The 14051-nt window shown below is 48.6% G+C and overlaps 1 long non-coding RNA gene across 1 annotated transcript; it reads left to right on the plus strand.

Moving 5' to 3' along the window:
• The first annotated feature begins 1532 nt into the window (after positions 1-1532).
• On the plus strand, positions 1533-13650 carry LOC125940458 (uncharacterized). Its single transcript, XR_007463677.1, has 3 exons — positions 1533-1611; positions 12249-12348; positions 13578-13650. It is a non-coding gene; the product is annotated as an uncharacterized LOC125940458 (long non-coding RNA).
• The last annotated feature ends 401 nt before the right edge of the window (positions 13651-14051 follow it).

The following is a 14051-nucleotide window of genomic DNA, read 5'->3' on the forward strand; positions in this document are numbered from 1 at the left end:
GCAGCACTCGCGGTCGAACGCCTTGTTCCCGCCGCTTCGCCCGTCGCACCTCGTTTATCGCTTGACGAGTATCCGAGGCTGTAGCGTACTTCCGAGGCCTATTGCACAATCCGCTTGGTCCCGGGCGACCGTCCTCCGTCACCGTCTCTCTCTAGCTTCGCAGTCGACTGGAGCCACAAGCGCCGCCGCCACCGCGAGACGTCAGCGACACAACACCCATTTTTGTTTTTTTAGAGCGCAGCTCTTAATAGCCCGTTCCTGCGGCGAACGTCGGCGGCGGCGTAACCGAGCGAACGAGCACAACAGCGAAAGATGAAAGAGCGAATGCGGAGTGGCAGATGAAAGACGCGAGCCACGAACGGCGGAGACCAATGAGAGCGGCCCCTTCAGTGACGTGCGTACGGTAAGCTGGTTTCATGCGGACCCGCCCGACCGCTTGATGCGTACTCGTATCTGGTTTCAGCCGGACCGCTCGTTTCATACTATCGTCTGCTAGCGGCGGCTCTCGCTCGCGCTCGTTTGGTTAGATTTGTTTGGTCTCGTTTGCGCTTGTTTCGATTGTCATGATTTGCGATTGTTTTGTAATGTAATTGTATGCGCGACGCGAATTGTGAAGTACTTTCTGGAAGCCAAGCGGCCCCAGCGATTACCGTGAAACTTTCGACGAGTCATGCATAAAAGCGGACGCGTTTGATCCGCAGATCAGATATACCACTATTGCCGACTCTTTTACATGTCTTTCAAATTATTTGCCTCAATATATCTCAATATGAAAACACGTAAAGAGCTGCGCTGAAATTTCGCATTAGGGAGTATCGTATTCGTTGGTCAATTTTTTCTGTGTGCACGCGCCGCTCGTTCCTCTCTCCACCCACCGCTCGCTCAGAGAAGGTCACGTGTTTTTATATATATACACCACTCGACTAGACGCTGCATTTCTTTCAAGGCAATCGCGCAGCGAGCCACTTAAGGATTTCGCCTTAAAAGTACGCTAATGGCGTGGGACGCAGTGCCAACGGAAGTCAATGGGCCAAGTACGTGTCTTAGCTCAAGGAATGAAAGTCTTTGATGTATATTCCGTATTTACAATAGAGCTGTGCTTTCTAATGTGCGCAGGCTGCCCCCCAAGTAATCCATACTCAGCTAAGGCAAAGCTTTGCTGTTGTTTTTGGATTAGGTTTGGAGTGTTTCCTTCTTGACCTGAGTGGGGATCGATCGAACCAGTCTTCGAATATATTTTTACGAGTGCCAGGTTGACCCCAAAAACTCACGGGAAAGCCTGTTCGAGGAGGAGTGCTTTGATAAGATAAAGTAACGATAAGATTGCCTTTTGCGCGTTAGTATATCTATAAGAGCTGCTTGATGGCTTTCAACTTTCGTGCAACCATTCGAACTTCCGAAGCTCGTCAACGAGTGCTGTGCCTTGAGATGCTCGTAAGTAATCTATTTCACTTTAAATGACATTTAATGTTTTCAGTCTTTCGGCTATAAAAATGTGTCTAAATTTCTTTTTGTCTGCAGAAGAGGATGTGCCAGGTAGAAAGTGGAATTCCATCGCTGTTCGTGGACGAGGATGTCGCGGATGTTGCGCGAACAGTAATTGAGCAGAAGGTACGTTTCTAATAGATATGTTTATGTTTTAAATGGAGCTATGTTGACTGTTGTATTTCATCCCGTATTTCATCCAGTAAGACAAAAATACATCAAACATAAAGGCCCAAAGAAAGAACAGAGTATCCTCAAAGACTATATACGTCTCATTTTTTTCCTTGTGCTGCACGCAAGTGAAATATAAATTTTAGTTGATGCATTTTTTGTATGTTAATGCTCAAATTATGAGGATTTTAGCCTCAATGAGCTTGCAAAATATAGAAAAGTCACTCACGTGATTCGTCTCTACATATTTTGTAATCGTCATACCATTAGTCAGTACTGCCACTGCGACTGGACCAGCACAATGCCAATTTGGATATACCGAAGTAACGTAGCCAGTTGCACTTTTTCTTTATTTGTTGACGCAGCAACAAAACAGTGCGGTGCCCTGTCACATGAAATTGAGAGGAATTTTCTTTTTCTCAGTGGTGTCCCTTTTGCGCAAAAATATCTTTATATGTACGCAGGCAAATTAAATGCCTTTACACAGATAGCTATTTAAAGGATTTTAGAAATTAGTCAAGAATCCCCTAAGGGGCCAATGGCCGAAGAAAGTAAAAACTGCTCATAAATAAAACGAGTTTCTTAATAAAACGTGGTTCTTTTTCGTTTTTTCAGCACAGAGAAAGCAAAAAAAAACATTAAGATTTTCAGATACAGGTACACTTGCTATTTGCTTGCTGTGCAGCATACATATTTAGAAGCGACGACGATTCACAGAAAACGGAAGCTTAATTTTGGAGCGTCTTCATTATATGCTTTCAGTTTCATTTTGAAAATATAGCGTAGCCTTGAAGCGTAGCGTAAAACAGAACGCCCTCTGAGTTTTGGTTCATGACTGACGTCTGGGACACAGCAAAGCACGTGGAACCGTCGCCCTGGTGGCGGCGTTTGCACTAATCAACCGCTGATACCTGTAGATTCTAGGCACCTGCGGATACCTTCGATCGCCAGACTCCCAGCTGTGACTGAAACTGGTTGTTTGTAAATATTCATAAGAAGCTTAGCAACAGGCTCACGAGTAAGGCTCACAAGTAAACGTGTTCAAAAACTCTACATATAATGAAATTTCAATATGGAAGCTGCCGTAATCAATTCTAAATGCTGATCTCTACTATGCTATCTACAATGCTACAATGCTATCTCTACACTGAGTGAACTTTTCTCAGTTATCACTTTATCAATCTTTCGCAGAAGAGAACAAGGTGTTCATTCCATTGTTTGTAGTTGTTCGCGTAATTATGGCATGTATTTAAGGAGAGAGAGTGAAAAATTATTTCCACCAGTCAATTAACGCCGCAGAAGATGGTCTTCCTCCGCAGTGCCTCTATCCGTCGGCCGGGATCCCGAAGGACTCAGCGGCAGCTAGAGCTTGGCTGACGATTTCCTGTTGAGTCTTGCTGTCCGGATTGTGTAGTAAGGACTCCCAGGATTATATCGTATTTGAGCTATCATATATTGCTTTTGTAGCGAAGCGTTGGAACTCTGAAGTGGGTCGTCCGCTCCAGCGCCTTCTAGTGGGTCGTTTTCTTCGGCTCTCGAGCGCCGCTCGTGCTGAGAGTCCGTAACTGCGCTTTTTGGACTCTCGCCCTTGCGCTGCTTTAAGTGCCGTCCAATAAACACCCTTATAAATTGGTGGAGAGTGCTGTACCCTCAAAACCGCTCCGAAACCCCTTTGATGCCCCTGGAGCTTCGATCCCGTGCACTACCATCTGCCATGCCGCAAGACCCCCCCAGCAAACGCCTCCTCCCGCACCACCCACCTGTCCCGGTGTCCCTCGTCAACGGGACCCACCTATCTTCACTGGCGCGGATGGCACCGACATGGATGACTGGCTCGATATCTACGAGCGCATGAGTGTACCCAACAAATGGGACGAGGTAGGAAAATTGAGCAACTTGGTCTTTTACCTGGTGGGAGTAGCAAGTCTGTGGTACAACAACCACGAATCCGATTTCCCGACCTGGTCCGCTTTCAAGACTGCCATTATCGACGTGTTTGGCCGCCCTGCTGTTCGTAAGCTGCAAGCAAAACAGCGTTTGCGCGAACGAGCTCAGCAGGCCGGGGAATCTTTCACTAGTTACATAGAGGACATTCTGGACTTGTGCAAGAAAACAAATGCGACCATATCCGAGTTGGATAAGATCAAAAATGTCATGAAACGCATCGACGACGACGCCTTCACCATGCTCCTCACCAAAAATCCTCGCACGGTGGCAGAGCTAATAACTCTGTGCCAGAGTTATGAGGAGCTACGCCGGCAGCGGTCGTTGACCCGTCGGCCGCCAGCCCGGGACGCAGATCTCGCTGGCTTGTCAACCGTTTCTGACCACACCACCTTGCTGGCAGAAATGAAGACATTTGTGCGCGAAGAAATTGCACGCCAGCTCTCTCTGCTGCCCTTTGCTCACCCACACCATGTGGAACAGCCATCAACCACACTCCCGCCTCCCCTCCGCCGAGTGATTGAACAGGAAATCGCCGAAGTCATGCCCGAATATCCCCGGCGCCCTCTGGCACCGGCGCCACTTAGCTACGCTCAAGTTGTCGCCAGGCCAGCCCAACCAATCTCTGCGGCTGCTCCGTTTAGTTACGCCGAAGCCGTCGCTGGACCTCAGTCGTACGAAGCGGATGTGCCGCCTACGTACGTCGATGTCACTAGGCTCCGTCTGCAGCCCACCATGCAGCCATATCAGCAGCCGCTACGTCCATCACGTCCTGAGCCAAGGGTGGGACCCTCTCCGGCAAACCGTTGGCGCACTTCCGACAACCGTCCCATATGCTTTGCGTGTGGTTACGCCAACCATGTTGCACGCTTTTGCAATCGCGTGCAGTCACCTCGAGTCGCATCACCCGTCATGAGCCAGTCCAGCCGCCCTAATTACGAACCACCACCGCCTGTGTCACCGACCTTACGCCCAGCTCCTTCTACCCGCCGTTCGCCGTCTCCACGACGTCGCTCATTGTCGCCGATGCGGCCACGTCAGGTCGCACGAGATCGCGAAAACTAGTCGTCGCAGTCCACGAGGCAAGGGCTGCGACGCTATCGAACAGTGAAAGCCCTCAGCAGAGACCATCGAACATAATAGACGTGTTTGTAGACGGTGTTCGCGCATCTGCCCTTATAGACACTGGAGCCGCCGTATCCGTTATGGACGCCAAACTTAGCCGTTTCCTGGAAAAGTGACGACGCGCAACTTTCGGAGCTATCCCTTCGTACGGCTAGCGCCCAAAGTATTCACCCAACAGCAGTATGCACAACTCGTGTCGTCATTCGGGACGCCATGTATGCCGTCGAATTCATCATCATTCCTGCATGCTCGCCTGACATCATCCTGGGATGGGATTTTCTCTCCCGCCATAACGCCGTCATTCATTGCACACCCGCCGAAATAGAACTCTCGCCGTTCTCAGAGATGACGCCGGCAGACAGACCATCGCTTTCGAACAAGATACTCGTCACAGACGATACCCAAGTGCCTCCGAACGCGTCAGCGGCTGTGTCAGTGTACTACGATGGTCTCTGCCCCACAATTGCACTCCTTTCGCCATCTGACCGCGTTTGCACAAAGAAAGGATTGTTGGTGCCCTTTGCGACAGTGCAAATCACTCACGGTGACAGCGCTATTTTTGTTAGGGGAATGTCTCGGCAGAGTGGAACCCCTCGAAGACGCACAAGTTGTCGACGCACCCGATGACACGCACTGGCCCAGCTCCTGTACGCTCAGTGCTGTTTCGAAGTCGGATTCATCGCCCGAAGATGTATTTGGCTCCTCCATTGATGAAAACCTTACGCCGGTCCAGCGTTCACAGCTTCTGTGCCTGTTGGAAGAATTTCGCCCATCTTTCGATGTCGCGCAGACTTCCCTGGGCCGCACGTCCACTGTCGCGCATGGCATCGACACTGGCTCCAAACCGCCACTGCGGCAACGTCCATATCGCGTCTCTCCTGCAGAGCGTCGTGTAATTAACGAGCAAGTCGACGACATGCTTCGACGGGATGTTATTCGACCATCAAACAGTCCTTGGGCGTCTCCAGTCGTTCTTGTTGCGAAGAAGGACGGTTCCGTACGGTTCTGTGTGGACTACCGACGGCTCAACAAGATAACCCGCACGGACGTCTATCCGCTGCCACGAATAGACGACGCGATTGACAGCCTCCAAGGAGCTGAATTCTTTTCATCGCTCGATTTGCGCTCAGGGTACTGGGAAGTCCCTATCGCTGAGGAGGCTCGACCGAAGACAGCCTTCGTCACGCCCGACGGCTTGTACGAATTGAACGTCATGCCGTTCGGACTGTGTAATGCGCCCGCGACCTTTGAGCGCATGATGGATACCGTCTTGCGCAATCTGAAATGGCACACATGCTTGTGCTACCTCAACGACGTCGTCGTTTTCGCTCCGGACTTCTCCACGCATCTTCAACGCCTCCGGCATGTTTTGACGCGTTTGAGCAACGCCGGCCTACAGTTGAACCTAAAGAAGTGCCGATTTGCAGCACAGCAACTGAAAATACTGGGCTACGTCGTGTCCAAGGATGGCATTCTCCCAGATCCAGCCAAGCTTCGGGCCGTAGCTGACTTCCCCAGACCTACGTCCGTCAAAGAACTGCGCAGTTTCGTACGTCTGTGCTCCTACTTTCGACGTTTTATTCGAAACTTCGCCACTATTATATCGCCACTGACGAAGTTCCTTGGCAGTAAGGGGTCCCTCGACTCGTGGTCGTCAGTGTGCGAGGACGCGTTCGCAAATCTCCGTCGTTTGTTGACGTCTCCGCCCATACTACGCCACTACGACCCTACGGCCCCTACAGAGGTACACACGGACGCCACCGGTGTTGGCCTTGGCGTTGTTCTTGCGCAGCGTAGGCCAGGGTTCCCTGAATATGTCGTGCCGTTTCCAAGTCGTACGCTTACTAAAGCCGAGGCCAACTACACCGTCTCCAAAAAAAATGCCTGGCGATCATCTTGGCCCTTACGAAGCTTCGCCCTTATTTTTATGGCCGCCCATTCGATGTCGGTACTGACCGCCATGCACTATGCTGGCTGTCGTCATTGAAGGATCCCTCAGGCCGTCTCGCCCGTTGGGCACTTCGTCTGCAGGACTACGACATCCACGTGCTCTACCGCAAGGGACGCCAACATGCCGAGGCCGACGCCCTCTCGCGCTCCCCCTTACCCGACGACAACGCCCTCTGCTCAGGAACTCAGCTGGCCGTTTCTTCCATCGACATTCACACCATCGCTACAAAACAGCGCAAGGACCAATGGATTGTCTCGCTGATAGACTTGCTCACTGATCCGTCGGCAACACCACCCACTCGCGCATTGCGTCGTCAAGCCCAACATTTCGTCATTCGCGACGAGCTACTTCACCGACGCAAATACAGCGCCGACGGCCGCCAGTGGTTACTTGTAGTTGCCCGCAGTCTCCATTCTAAAATATGCGAATCGTTCCACTCTGATCCGCATTGTGCACACTCTGGGGTACACAAAACTTACCACCGAATTCGACAACGGTACTTTTGGCGGGGAATGTACCGATACGTGCAGAAATTTGTTCGCTCCTGCCTCGATTGTCAGCGCCGGAAATCTTCGCCGAACCTCTCGCCAGCAGGTCTACAACCTTTACCTTGTTCTAACCGGCCGTTTGGGCGCGTTGGCATCAATTTATACGGACCTTTTCCTCTGACGTCGGCTGGTAACCGCTGGCCATCGTCGCTGTTGACCATCTCACGCGATACGCTGAAACTGCCACCCTTCCAGCGGCTACAGCACGAGATGTTGCCACCTTCCTGCTCCACCGATTCATACTGCGTCACGGTCCACCCCAGGAGCTACTCAGCGATCGAGGCTGTGTCTTCTTGTCGGAAGTCGTCGAAGCCATTCTCAAAGAGTGTCACGTCGTTAACCGCAAGGCTACTGCTTACCACCCACATACAAACGGTCTCACAGAGCGATTTAACCGCACGCTCGGCGACATGCTCTCATGTACATCGCCGCCGACCAGACAAATTGGGATGCCATTCTGCCCTTCGTCACCTACGCCTACAATACCGCCCCTCAGAGTACTACTGGCTTCTCACCGTTCTTCTTATTGTACGGCCGCCACCCGTCGCACACGATCGACACGATCCTTCCATACAGGCCAGACACGTCTGAGTATACGCCTATATCTGCCACAGCCAGACATGCTGAAGAGTGTCGCGACCTTGCCCGGTCCTTTATTACAAATGAACAAAAGCGGCAGATGAGCATTCGCGGTGACACCACTTCTGCACCCACGTTTTTCCCTGGGCCGCTCGTCTGGCTCTCATTCCCTACCACCGCAACTGGACTCTCTTCGAAACTACTGCCCAAATACGAAGGCCCCTACCGTGTCGTCGAACGCACGTCCCAGTGAATTACCTCATCGAACCCGTTTAACCATCTTCGGACATGCGTCGTCACGGGCGCGACATCGTCAATGTGGAGCGCCTCAAGATATACCATGACCCACTCATGGTGACAACCTGTTAAGTCGCCGGGCGGCTCTCTTTTCACACCCGGGGTAATTGTAGCGAAGTGGTGGAACTCTGAAGTGGGTCGTCCTCTCAAGCGCCTTGAAGTGGGCCGTCCGCTCCAGCGCCTTCTAGTGGGTCGTTTTCTTCGGCTCTCGAGCGCCGCTCGCGCTGAGAGTCCGTGCTGCACTTTTTGGACTGTCGCCCTTGCGCTGCTTTAAGTACCGTCCAATAAACACCCTTATACTTATCCTTTATTGCTGGAATAATCAACATAACCTATTACAGCGAAGCTGTATAGGACTAGGATCCCGGGATTTCTTCGTCTCCCTCGACATACAATTCAACAAATCACAGCGGAAAGCGCGCGCCACGTGCGCCGCTGGGTTCCTTGCAGCACCACCAAATGGCACTCGCCTCCGCAAATATAGCCACAAGAGTCGAGAAAGAACTTGACAAATGGCCAAGCAAGGAGTGGGTATATAGTGAGCTTGTAAGTGTAATGACGAGAGAAGTGAGGAAAGAGAAGCAACATACTACTTGTTGGAAAGGAAAAAGGAAGCTGAAAAGCTGGCGGAACAGAGAGATACGGGAGGCGATCGACGAACGAAAGAAAGCATCACGAGAACACACACAGGCAAAAAATGCAATGTTGCCACAGGATGAAATAGACAGAAAATGGGAAATATACCGCGGGATAAAAAAACATTGTTCAAATATTAGTTCAAACAAAGATTATTGGTGAAAGTGAGCATTGGTTGTCAGAAATACGTGAGAAAACGAAGGGGCACCTAGAATATTTAGGGACCACATTAACGTATTAGGCAGGAAGTTGGGAACAGTACAGCAACATATCCTTGACGAAGATGGAAACAAACTGGAAGGGGACGCGGCAATAAATTACGTTCGGTAAATAAAAGTCGAATCATTTCAGGGCAATATGCGAGGTGGCTTCTGAGGAAAAAAAAAGAGAATTAACGAGAACCAGATGGAAAATGAGTTGGTGCTGAGTAATTTAGACTGGAAGAAAGCTGAAGAGAAAATTCCTAAACGCACAGCCACAGGTTTAGACGAGGTTCCCGTTAGACTGATTAACGAGCTAGGACCAAAAAGTGAGGAGGCTTAGTTGAAAGCAGTAGCAAAATGCTTACAACATAGGCGAACACCAGACAGTTGGCGACAAAGTAGAATGAATTTAATTTATAAAGGTAAGGGGGGAAAAGACAGAATTCACTCTTATCGACCGCTGACCATTACATCGGTAATATACAGGTTAGCAATGCAGGCGATTAAATTGAAGCTGCAAGCATGGGCAGATAATAATGGCATGTTGTGAGAACTTCAGAATGATTTCAGAATCGGTATGCGGCTCGATGATAACTTATTTGTCCTCACGCAGTGTATTGAAATATCCAGAGAAGAAAAGAGACTGCTGTATGTGACTTTTCTGGACATTACCGGAGCGTATGACAACGTAGATCGCTGCATTTTGTGGAATATTCTGGAAGGGAAAGGTATAGGCAGCGGCTATATAAAGCTATTGAGGGAGATTTACCGAGAAAATACCGTTTGCGTTGAATGGGAAGGGATGACGAGCGAGGATAAAGCTGATGTCAACAAGCGACTGTGACAGGGTTGCCCTTTATCCCCGCTGCTGTTTATGATGTACGTGGTAATAATGGAAAGGGCGCTAGAAGGAATCAATATCGGGTTTAACCTCTCATACAAACAAGCCGGCAGAATAGTTGAGCAGCAGCTTCCACGTTTACTTTATGCGGACGACATTGTGTTCCTTGCTAACAAGCAAAGCGATATGCAACGTCTGGCTGATATCTGTGGAGAAGAATGTGAGAATTTAGGATTAAATTTTGGTGTTCAAAAATCAGGTTTTTTGGTATTCAATGAAAAGAGTGGACAGACAGCGTTGATACAGGGCCAGGAAATACCTCGGGTAAAAGAATACAAATGCCTTGTTATATGGATAAACGAAGGCGATAGATATCTGGAGACAAAGGAAAAAACAATAATAGCAAAAGGGAAGAGAAATGCGGCCATAATGAAACACAGAGCGCTATGAGGATACAATAGGTACGAGGTGCTCCGGGGTATGTGGAAAGGTGTAATGGCTCCAGGGCTTACATTTGGGAATGCGGTTGTTTGCTTGAAGTCAGGAGTACAATCAGGACTCGATGGCAACCAAAGGTCAGTGGGACACCTCGCATTGGGCGCTCACGGGAAGACTACTAATGAAGCTGTGCAGGATGATATGGGCTAGACAAATTTTGAAGTAATGGAGGCTCAGAGTAAAATTCATTTTGAAGAACGACTGAGGAAAAAGGAAGAGACTAGATGGGGTGCAAGAGGGGCGTGTTCAGGTATTTGTACAGGCAAATTACATTGACTCACAGTGGAGGAAAAGAACTAGGAAGCTTACCAGCAAATATGCGACCGGTATGACCAGCAACACGGCAACAAAGAACGTCAAACGCAAAGTGAGGGAGGCTGAGACAAGGTTATGGGTGGCGGCAATGGAAAAGAAACCTGCTATGACTAACTACCTCAAAGTAAAAAACGAAATCAGGAAAGAAACAATTTATGATAACTCAAAGGGAAGCTCCTTACTTTTCGAAGCGCGATCAGGATGCCTTAGAACGCGTAGTTATAAAGCGAAGTACACAAAGGACGAAGACGCATGTGCTTGCTGTGGTAAGGCTAGAGAAACGGTGGAACATGTTTTATTAGAGTGTGAATAAATCTACCCAGATGAAAGTCTAGGCTCCTCTGACCTCCTTGCAGCCCTTGGGTTCAGGGATAGCAGGGGCAAAGTAAACACGTCTGTTATAGGGATTAGTAAGAGGCGGTTGGAGGTTTGGTGGCAGAAAAGTAGGGAGACCACAAACAACGGAGACGTACAGAAGCAGTGTTCCCAGGAATGGTTTAAAGAGGTTGATGCTTGTAATTCTTTGTATTTGTGTGTTTATCAAAAATAAAGGTAGGACATTAGGCAAAATAGTAACAAGAGCTTGGTGGCGCAACCCACAACACCGTTTCGAAGGGCACGCTCATAGCATCCATCCATCCATCCGCGGAAGAGGCGGCGCCGGCCGTACGGGGAACTTAAAAAAAAAAAAACAGAAAGCTCGCCTTCGCACATAGCGTTCGGCGCAAGCGTTTCCCCGCAAAGATTATGGTTGCATAAGCTGCACTAGCCGGGAAGCAGGCAACTGTAGCACACGTAGCAGGGAGTGACGTCACTACACCTTGATATGTAAAAGAAGAGCCCGCCTAGCAACTGATTTCATTTGTGTTGTGGTAGCGCTATGGAAAGGCCACGCATAGTTAGGACTCCCGAAGAGCAACGTGAACACGATAAGCGGCGACGGGAACAGCAACGTCAATATTGACACGTGTACTTGTTCATCTTTCACGGGTGACCGCTTTTCACCGGTTAAGAAATGTTCAACGTTATCGCTCTGCGCAGGACACGCCTGCAAGTATCGGAAGTTTCTCGAACGTTATCGATGTTTCTATCCATTGTCTGTTGTCACTGACGCTTATGTAATCTGATTGTATGAGCGACGCGAATTTCTTGTACATTCTGGAAGACACGTGGGGACAGGCGTTTTCTTCTCCATCACTACTACGTGACAATATACACAACGGCGTCGTGTTAGGCTAGGCAGGACCCAGTTCAAGGCTACGTCACATTGGTCTATCGGATCAGGTGATACTACAGCTTCGCTGGCCAACCATCTTCACAGCACGAATTGGAGCCCACTTTTATTTGTACTGGAGCTTCAAATTTGCTCAAAATTATCAAAATTTTCTGATAAAGTGTTTTTTTCTCCCGCTCAAAATTTACCTTAAATTTTGCATCCCTACTTCAGCCTGCCTCACATCGCTTTAAGCTGCAGATGAGGCTGAGGCTACTCAACCCCGTGGCTTCTTTGCTTCACCGCGAAGTTCGTGTGTTTGTTCGCCTCTAAAGACATTTTGCCTTAACTTGCCCTCTCGATTGTTGTTCATTTATTCTGAACGCATACAGTCGCACACGTACCACCCACCTTGAACTATCATGAGTGCAATTTCTTCCAGATATACGAAGATGAAGCTTTTTTCATTTGCGACGTAAGGGAAATTAAGCGCAAGGTTTCTCTCTGGCAGCAAGAACTGCCGGGAATACAGCCATATTACTGTGAGTAATCCAAATTGTGTTGTCATAATGCATGTACCATAAATTTAGAACAAAAAAATAATGTTGTTGTAGGTGGTGGTGGTGGTGGTGGTTTGGTGTCATCGTCGTCGTCAGATGTTGCCAGAAATCTGTGCGCACTTTTTTACTTAGCAGCATCACCTTAAATTGCCAATAATATTTAGCCTGCTTTGCCATCCATCAACAACTGTACTTCGCACAAATTTTCCATCGTTGGAATTTATAGCAGATTAGTTATCGGTTTTATCAATTTCACCACAAAACGTACATTATCCTGCTATCTTCAATCTTTTTTAAATAAATACGTAAATGCCCGAAGGCAGCGCATTGGTTAGTAGTACTAGGGAGTAGCTGCTCCTAGGGAAGAATGGGTGATATTGGCGCGCTCTCGCTTTTATAAGCAAGATTGATGCTATGCGACGTGACGAATGTGCCAACTGTCTCAAAGGGCTAACTTGCACGATAGAAGGACAGTGGTGATATTGTTATTAACTCGTAATGTGCGTGAATTTGTAGCCTAATGGTTAGATCATTGTACTATTGCACTGAGCGACGCTGGTGGAAATCTCACCATCGGACAGTTACCGTTTTATTGAAGAATGTACAAATTGGACGAGACAAGAACCTATCCGCCGCAAAGTGCTTCATAGGCTAGAGGATAGATTTATCTGGTAGATGAGGCGGAGTACCTGCTAAGAGGCAAAGAATGCTTCCAATTGAAACTTACAGTAGCATAACATCCTTGCAACATATTTAACTGCGCTAAAGCCAGTGATGACTGCTGCTGTCATTCGTTTGGCTTCACACACCGAAGCGTTCTCAGAAGCTAAGGCACTAGATCTGTCAGCGCACGTCACAGTAAACAAAGGACATCTCAGACCATGTGCTTCACATTTGATGTTCGTTGTGGCGTGTTGTTCACGTCTGTGTGTTGTTGTAGAACTATCAATAACATCGTCATTACTCCTGTTGTGATCTAATCAAGATTCATATAGAGAAGCCGTTCGCTCGAGTAAAGAGGGGTTTCTGATTAAAGGAAAATTAACAAAGCGCCTTTGCGATGGCCGATCCACAAATCAATTTTAAAGCAGCTTTATAAACTGGGGCACTGACATTGGCTTTATTTTTTACAGCGCTATATAAGTTCTCCGTTTCAGCGAGATGAGTGTCGTGCAACAGATGACTAACGGTGCTTCCTTCTTACTTCTCAGGTGTGAGATGCTGCTCAGATTACGTCGTCCTGCGCACTCTGAGCTTGAGCGGAGTAAATTTTGCATGTGGATCAATGGTATGAACAACGCATTTTGGCATTATACTCTTGAAGTCATTGCATAAAACTGTCCACTGAGCATTCGACTTGCGATTACAATGCAGTGTAGCGGTACGAAGGTCAGAAAGAAAAAAGTGATTAGCGCAGAGTTGCCGCCTGGTGGACATCGGCTGAATCACGCATAGTGTGCATCGCACCCCATGTCGTCTGCCAGCCACTACGCGCTTGAATGTGCGTGGCATGTGTCTCCTTTAAAGATTTTTCGGTGGTTGTAGCGTATGTCGTAAATGCTAGTATGCATTTTTTGACAACCTGCAGAAGAACTTGACCTTGCGCTGTGGTCTTTGGCCTATAATAAAATTTCTGACTGCACGAATCGAGCGCGGGATGCGTGATTATCGCACCCTCCACTCGC

This window comes from Dermacentor silvarum, chromosome 1, assembly GCF_013339745.2.
Source record: "Dermacentor silvarum isolate Dsil-2018 chromosome 1, BIME_Dsil_1.4, whole genome shotgun sequence".
NCBI lineage: Eukaryota > Metazoa > Arthropoda > Arachnida > Ixodida > Ixodidae > Dermacentor > Dermacentor silvarum.